This window comes from Populus euphratica, unplaced genomic scaffold, assembly GCF_000495115.2.
Source record: "Populus euphratica unplaced genomic scaffold, PopEup_1.0 scaffold1476.1, whole genome shotgun sequence".
NCBI lineage: Eukaryota > Viridiplantae > Streptophyta > Magnoliopsida > Malpighiales > Salicaceae > Populus > Populus euphratica.
Genome location: NW_011501328.1, coordinates 1 through 8,083, shown reverse-complemented (window position 1 = coordinate 8,083; position 8,083 = coordinate 1). Strand labels below are relative to the sequence as shown.

Sequence of the window (8,083 nt, the reverse complement as noted above, 5' to 3'; positions counted from 1 at the left end):
ATTCCTGCTTCTATATCATCTGATGGCCCTGGCAATTCAATAGGATTTTCAACATCCCAATTAGGTTCAGTATCCCACTTTGGTTCAGCATCCCAAATTGGACCAGGATCAGATAATGTTGAAGATATATCCTCTCTATCATTTGGTGTGGCATTTCCCCAGGAACATCGAGAAGGATCATGTGTAGCAGTTAATCCTGTCCATCCTTTATCGGCCCTCGACTTTGACCTAGTCCTTGGCCAGTTTGGAGTTGTTGACAGTGGTAATTGTGGATGAATAACTTCTGGCTCTGCCATAACATTTGTCCTCCCTAATGACAGGCGTTTTGCTTTTGGATCTAAGCCACGCACATACTCAGATGGTTCAGTGCTAGCACGAGTGCTACTGCAGGTTGTATCCAAGTCCCCTCCAGACATTCGACTTGGAGTCATTATTGAGTCGATACTTGATAAACTAGAGGCTCTGGGTATGCCATCTTTGTTAGATCTCCTCATCACATCAGTGTACATGTCTGACATGTCAACCATGTCTCTCTCAGCTGACTGTTTTACATCCCTGTCCTCTCTTGATGCAGGTAGATATTCCACTTCATAGCTGTACTTTGGCAAGCATAAGAACTTGAGAAATCCAGCAACAAAATATCGCAATGGACCAAAGCGTTTCTGATATTTCTCAGAAAGTTCCAACACTACACATGAAATAAGAAGTGAATGATAAAAAATTCTATCATGCATATTAAAATTCAAAAAGTATCTCAACCATCATGTGTCCATTACAGAAACATTCTGTCCACAGTCTGTAAAGGTCAAAATATTAAATAATACAACAACTGGCAAAAGAAACAAACATCAGCCAATGGCTCATGCTACTCACTAAATTTAACAGATAACTGGAAAAGTGCAATCCAATGTAGCCTCTAAGTTATAGGATGGGATCACTTATCCTAGACCTTTTAAAATGTATCCTTTCTTTCCATAACAATTTCTTATCTCTTGGATAGACTCTCACAATAACAAATCAAAATGTTTACTACCTCTTGGATATTATTAGTCCAGAGCACTTACCAAATATGTCTCAAACATCGAAGCACGCACCCAGTATTGTTATTACTACAAACATTAAAACAAAGCTCGTGGACATTTGAACAAAAATAGATGTACAAGTGTTGTAACACCAGGACTTATAATATCTAATCTTGTTTGCGAGTAAAAGCTCATAAGATTATTTGATTGTGGCATCAAAATGAAAGGAAAAATATATATAAACACCGCCACGAATTTTTTAAAACCCAAAGGAGGTAACATTTTGTAGATTTTATTAAGTAATCATGAATATATGATTTATTGCATCAAATCTCATAGAACTGAATTCACAGTGAAAGACCTTTTAACAAATCTTGAAAAAGAAACAAAAGTACCAATTCCCTTTCACTTGTACATCAATTACTTCACATGGATATTTGTTTCCGTGGAACATTTATTTGTACCAAAAACAGTTATGCAAGGTTGATTGGTTTAAGGATCTTGAGTTCAAATATATGGTTCCAAAGGCAATAAGAAGCTAAACCTATAAATTTTCAGTGGTTGTTTGATGATTAATTGCAACATTGTGAACTCACCATCACTGACAAAGCCATAATATGAGACAGTCATTCCAAAGTGTATAACACCAGACTGTATCCACTCGACAGCAAAAACATCTGTAGCAGTAAGACCCCCCTGAAACCAACAAAAAGTACATCTATGGTGAGCTCACTAGGCATGCCATGAAGTGGAATTTTCACAAATATAGAAGTTCATAGGAAAGAACTTCATTAGACATCACAATTTCAGACTTAATGCACCCATGAAGACACTCACATGCATGTGTGCGGAAAACAGCAGCCTTTTGGTCAATAAGTTTGAAGGTGATATCAGTACTAAAAAGCTGACACAATTTCTTAACTTGTTTTCTGAGGCGCAAGGTTTCACAAAAGAGCTTTAAAAGAGAAAGGTAGAGCTTGCTTCACTGACAAAACAAGCAATGATCTTGCAACGTGAAAACTCCATTTTGACTAAGATAATATCAATTCCACTAATCACAAGTTGCGGAGAAACAATGCATAGGCTTCTGGTTAAAATAATTGGATGAATTCACTATAGAATCAATTACAAAAGTCCAAACAACCTTCCAGTAGTAAATGCAAATTCTCAATAAATCATCTCAAGCATCATTGAGACAAAAGGAATTTGACTTCCCCTCATTTTTTCTATAGCACATCAGGAACTAATGTGGATCACATGCCATCTGAATCCCAATGTCTTGCCCTGGATGGCATGCTACAGAATGTTCCTGGCCCAGTGTGAATGATCCAGTTCAACTCTCCAGTTTCATGGCTGGTCACAGGAGCCTCAAGAGATGGAAAGAGTATGTTTCTTCATCTTAGATATGCTAATATAGGAAGCATGGGCTCAAAAAATACAGTAGAAAGCAACCAAAATTCAGGACAGTTCTGAGCATTCATTTCTGCTCCCTTTTTTCTTTTTTCTTTTCTATTTTTCTTCTCAATTTAATCTACACCACCAAAGCAGTGTCCAAGAAAACACCACCACAATCTTGTGTATAGAATTGCGCTCCCTCAGAAGCCTAGTGCGATGCCCCCCACCCCCACCCCAACCACACACACACACACACGGTAGGCCCACCCCCAAGGGATCAACGACTTTCATACTGAAAAATCATACATGTTAAACAGTCTCAATTTTGACTCAGGATTTTCAGAAACAGCATTCATCTATGATAGACTAATCAAAACATTTCCGAACATGATTCTCTACACATTTTTATGAAAAAATTTACCTTCACAATAGATATGGCAGCTGAAATTGGATCTCTAACCCCTAGAACAGTCCAAATAAGTGAATTATCTGAACCAGCAGGTATAATTCCAATTGGTATCGAAATTCCTTCTTTCTGGTTATCCCTAATAAGCAGACCATTTAGAACCTGCATGATTACAAGATAAAATAACTTGTTCAACAAGCAGAAACAGACCACCATCAAGAGTATTATGATTCAGTGTGAATACACAATAAATATACAGAGACGCATGCATGCAAGCCATCACATATTGTCATTATGCTCTCATAGAACACCACCCAGATACTCCTTATAAGAGCAATCAAATTTTTGCAACATGTAATTCTGAAGATGTGGTAAAGCATTTGCTAGCAAAATGAATCTTAGCATTTAAGTTTGGCTTTCAGAGAGGGAAGGGGGCATTATTTGTGGGTTTTGATCACTTGCAAAAGTGCATGCATCTGTGAATGCATGACAAAGATGGAGGCAGGGGCCAAGGAGGGAGACCTGATCTCCTGATCTCCATGGATGTGTATCCTCCAATCAATGAATAGGTAAATTAGTGTCAGAAATTTGGGGCAACCTGGCAGGGCTGCATAAACAGCAAAAGTCAAGCTAGTGAAGGACTGACTAGTACAGTATAGAATTTCAAATAAATGAAACCATCCTCGCCATGCAAAATTTTCCTCTCCTTTATCCCCAAAAAATCTTACAATTTCTGTGTAATTGTGTAGTCTTAGTTCCCTTCACTTCAACAGTGTTTGTATTGCTCACCAATATTTAACAATATTTCTCTGCTCTTCAACTATAGGCATTTTTATCAGCATGCTTGGATGACGATTGATATATAACAGTGAGCAGTCCCATTCTCCAACAAAATAACTAATCCAGACCAGACCTGTCTCTTTAACACGATAAAACATTTTCACATCTACATAGTTATATACAACAAGCTGTCACAAAATTTGTTATTATGCATTGCCCTCAATTCTTAAATGCAGCTGATTTTGATGAAAAAACCAAAACCTATAACCAACCTGGCAACTTGAAAACTTCAACAATATAAACTAAGGCCCAAACTATCATTGAAAAAGGTCTGCTTCTTGATGTACAGCACACAGACACAGTTGTTCCCATAAGTATTGGACATGTTTTGATGCAGGACAGCTTTTCCATGAATGATGTAAATCTTTCTCTGTTAACAAGTATTGAATGCAAAATTGACTGCATTCAATAACGCATTCCTATCACAAAGATCCAAACCTATTTACTCTTCCTCTCAAACAAATCTAGTTTCTTTTATCAAATTCTTCAAAACTTGCTATTAAATCGAGAAAAGTAACTGTGAAGGTCAATAAATCAAATCCAAGCTAAAAGCATGGCATGATTCAATGACATCTGTGTAGGAGAGCATAGTACTCTAGAGTGTGACATTAAACTATATGCATATCTGAACATTCAGCAACAAGAAATTAAAATTGGTTATTCCCCTGAAGTGGTAAAAGACTTACCTCATTAATTATTCCATCACCACCAACGCATATAATTCCTGGAAGAATATGTAGTTGTCAGGATAAAGATGAGAGAGATCATAAAAAAGGGTAAGCAAAACATAAATGCAAAGTGTTATCAGGCGATGCATTGAGTAATAATACCATCAGGACAAGTGCTGATATCAACAGTTGAAGCAAGCTTTTTAGCATGGCCAGCAGACGTTGTTTTGACTACCTCCAATTTGAACCCCGCTAGCTGTCATTAAATTATTGACATCAATATATATCAGAGCAAAGCATGCATACATTATCAGCATACTGATGTAATGCAAGGAGCGGAAAAGGATCATATCTTAGCAGAAAAGAAACATGAAATAAGTTGGACAAGAAAAGCTAGGAATATCCAGTACACATGTTGTACTTCGGGATTGAGATATGGTGAGGTGAGGTTGAGTTTTTTTTGGCAGGTACAATCCCCTTAAAACACAACCCACACCTCACTAAAGCTAAAAATACATGCTTTTTGTTACGTTTTTTTGCGGGTCCCACCAAATAAACCCAACCACGCCCCAACCCCAAACACATCCGAGAGGTGATTCATGCTTTCATTGGCATGTTGAGATGGATGAAATCGCGCTTTGTGCATCATTGCATTGGCAATTACATGAAAACCGAGAGCAAAAATCAAGAAAAGACCTTAAATATTGGTTCCACAATTCCATGGAAAACTTTAGTTGAACGACCGCGCCCCGAGCGTGGATTTAATATGACCAGCATTTTGGGAGGGCTCTTGCACTTGAAGAGCAGTTCAGGCGGGGGGTCAGTGGGAAGTAACTCAGAAGAAGCTTGCTTCTTCGATGAAGCCAAGGGATGGGGCAAACAATTAATATAGCATTGCTGATCAGCAAATCCACCAACCCATTGAAGGGCCTCTTCCACGCTAGAAGCCAAGAAACGGTAGTCTCTGCGAGTTCTTTTAGGCTTCATAAAGCAAGACAGCCCACAAGAGCTCTTTTTTATGGGATAAGAATGCACTGTAAAATGTCTGAGACCAACATTGTATGATACCTGTCAAAGCCATGCATGGGGATCATTGCTCAAGTTCTCGATGGTAAATTCTTGAGTATAGTTTAAAAAAAAATTGGGGAATGAAATTTCAATATTACCGAGATGACATGCTCAAGATGGAGCATATGAGAACCCCAAACCAAAGCTTTGCTTGTAAGCTTAGCATCAACTGCTTGCTGGTTGGTGACGTCAGCTTGATCTTTCGTAGTACTGGTATGATAGGAGGAAGAGGAAGAGGTGTTTCTTTTATCCAAAATGAGTTTCCCAGATAAGACAGCATAGCCTAACAAATCAGAGTTTTCATCTCCTCCTGCAGCTGCTCCTCCACCTATGTCTATTCTGTGCTCATCAATCTTGGGTTGGTTGAATGGAAACGGGTCATCAGCAACGGCCTCAGTACTACTCCTGGAATTGGAAGAGGCAGCCTTGAGCTTCTTGCTGCGTTTCTGTTTCTCAGGGAAAACAATTGGGGAAGAGTGCGTGGCTATTTGAGAGCACAAGCTCAATCTCCTCTGAGATTTATTAGTGTTGTTAACAGGAGCAGTAGTAGGGTTGGAATTAATACCCGGATTATTCCTGGACACAAAACTCCCAGTCTTACCCTGGTGCATGTCTCTGCGTTGTGTAATAAAAAAAGACACACAGCAAGACAGGGGATTGATGACACCTCTATAAACCTCCAACAAATTTTGATTCAATTTTAATTAATTGATAAAAAATCAAAGCAAGGAAAATGACATCCCACACTCTCTTACATGAGCTGGAAGCGATAAGGTTGTGGTAGTGGTGGTAACAATCCAATTTTGACAACAATAAACGGCATCAATCAAAAGCACTATCCAGACGGGAAATGACCAGATCAGCCTGCAAAAGTTCAATTCAATTCAATTCCTTGGGCTGTTATTTCTTTTTATTACCTTTTGAGATTAGATTCGAATAGGAAAGAAATTGTCTATGATAAATAAATAAACAAATTATGGGCGACAAAACGGAAGGAGAAGAGGAGGAGGAGGAGGAGGAAGGAAAAAATTACCGTGGAATGATGATAGATGTCGGTGAGATCGTCCTCGTCTAGGTTCTAGCTGATGCGCTCTCATCTCGTCTCAGATGAAAATGAAGCAATTTGCAGCTGGTGAGAATGAGGTGGACGAGGAAGATTCATTCGTTGGTTCGTTCATTCAAAGTTAGAAAGAGGGGTTTGGGCCCCCATGTCTCGGCCTCATCTCATATCACTCTTTTCTTTCTACAGTACTTCCGTGCCAGTGATATGGCACTGCAGTTATTATTATTATTTTTTTCACCATCTTTCATTTCATTTCCTGTAATATTTAGGGCTTAATCTTACAATGTTCATATAATCTCCTGATGATGGTTGTTTTTTTTTTATATAATATTGAATCTCATTTCAAGGATTTAATATTTAATTTGAATAATAATTATGAAACTGAAAAAATATAATTTTTTTTATATGAAATAAACTCAAATAAATCTCTTAAAACATGATTGATTTTTTAAATTTATAATACATAAAATTCTAAATTAGAGCTCTTTCAAAAAGTTTAATCAAGATGTTAAATCAAAAAGTTTAATTCTCAATTAATTAAGTATGCAATGCACAAATCATTATTTTTTTTTAAATAATGGTTATTTTTTATTGAATCACCAAATTATCCTTTGATTATAATTAAAAAGCTAAGATAAAAATAAAAAAATACTGTGCTTTAATAATATTTAAAAATCAATTTATCTACAATTAATAAATAATAAACCATTGCACAAATATCTTATTTCTTTTAATAGCAAGTTTATTGATTTAAAAAAAAACAAATGGGTCATTTCATTGTTTTCAATTTTCAATGAAAAATATCGTGGTAGTAAAAGAGGAGCCCTGCTAGTTTTTTAATGGTTTTTAGTTTTTTTTTTGTTATCAAATGAGGAAAACAAAAATAATCCATTATCATGACAAAAAAATAATAATATTCATGTGGTATGGTTGCTTTGGATGAAATGCTATTTCAGGTAAATTTCAATATCTGATATAATAGGCCTCGAAACACTTTCATCTTGAAATACTTGGATGGTGATTTGAATATTGGTTCTATAACTCTTACTTATCTTGTCAAGTTAAATGCTTGATATTTTTATAAAGAACTTATGGATTGGTTGGTATGGATAAAACCGTACAAAAGATTTGATTTTATGATAAAACTAGCTTGAGGTTTAGTGGTACTCATGCATAGAAAACAATTATGTAATAACAAATTAGTGGATACTTGTAATTATTTCCCTCTCATATGCTTGTGAGATGCAAGCCCAAGATGGGAAAACATCTATTACCTACATATCTTAACATCCTTAACTTTTCTAATTGCGTTAAAATCTTTACTATAAAATCTCTCTCTTTTTTTTCAATTTGTTTTTTGTTTTTTTGTGTCTATTTCATGGTAATGATTGAGTTTTATTCTTTTTTTTTTTGTTTTGTTGTGCTATCAAGGTTCTTTGTTAATTCAAATACCAAAATTTATAAAGAATTAAGGATAAAATAAATATAAGCTTATGTAAAAAGAAAGAATGATTTTTTCATTAAAAGTAAAATAATCAAGATTATTAATTTATTTTATTTTCACATATGTTCCAAACAATGTGTGTATGTATTTGAATTCATTTATGTGGTTTAGTGTTTT

General features: G+C 36.0%; 1 pseudogene; it reads right to left on the bottom strand.

Annotated features, from left to right (window-relative positions):
• The window catches only part of LOC105117682 (sphingoid long-chain bases kinase 1-like), an 8,113-nt pseudogene extending 1,521 nt beyond the window's left edge, over positions 1–6,592 (bottom strand).
• Between the last annotated feature and the right edge of the window lie 1,491 nt (positions 6,593–8,083).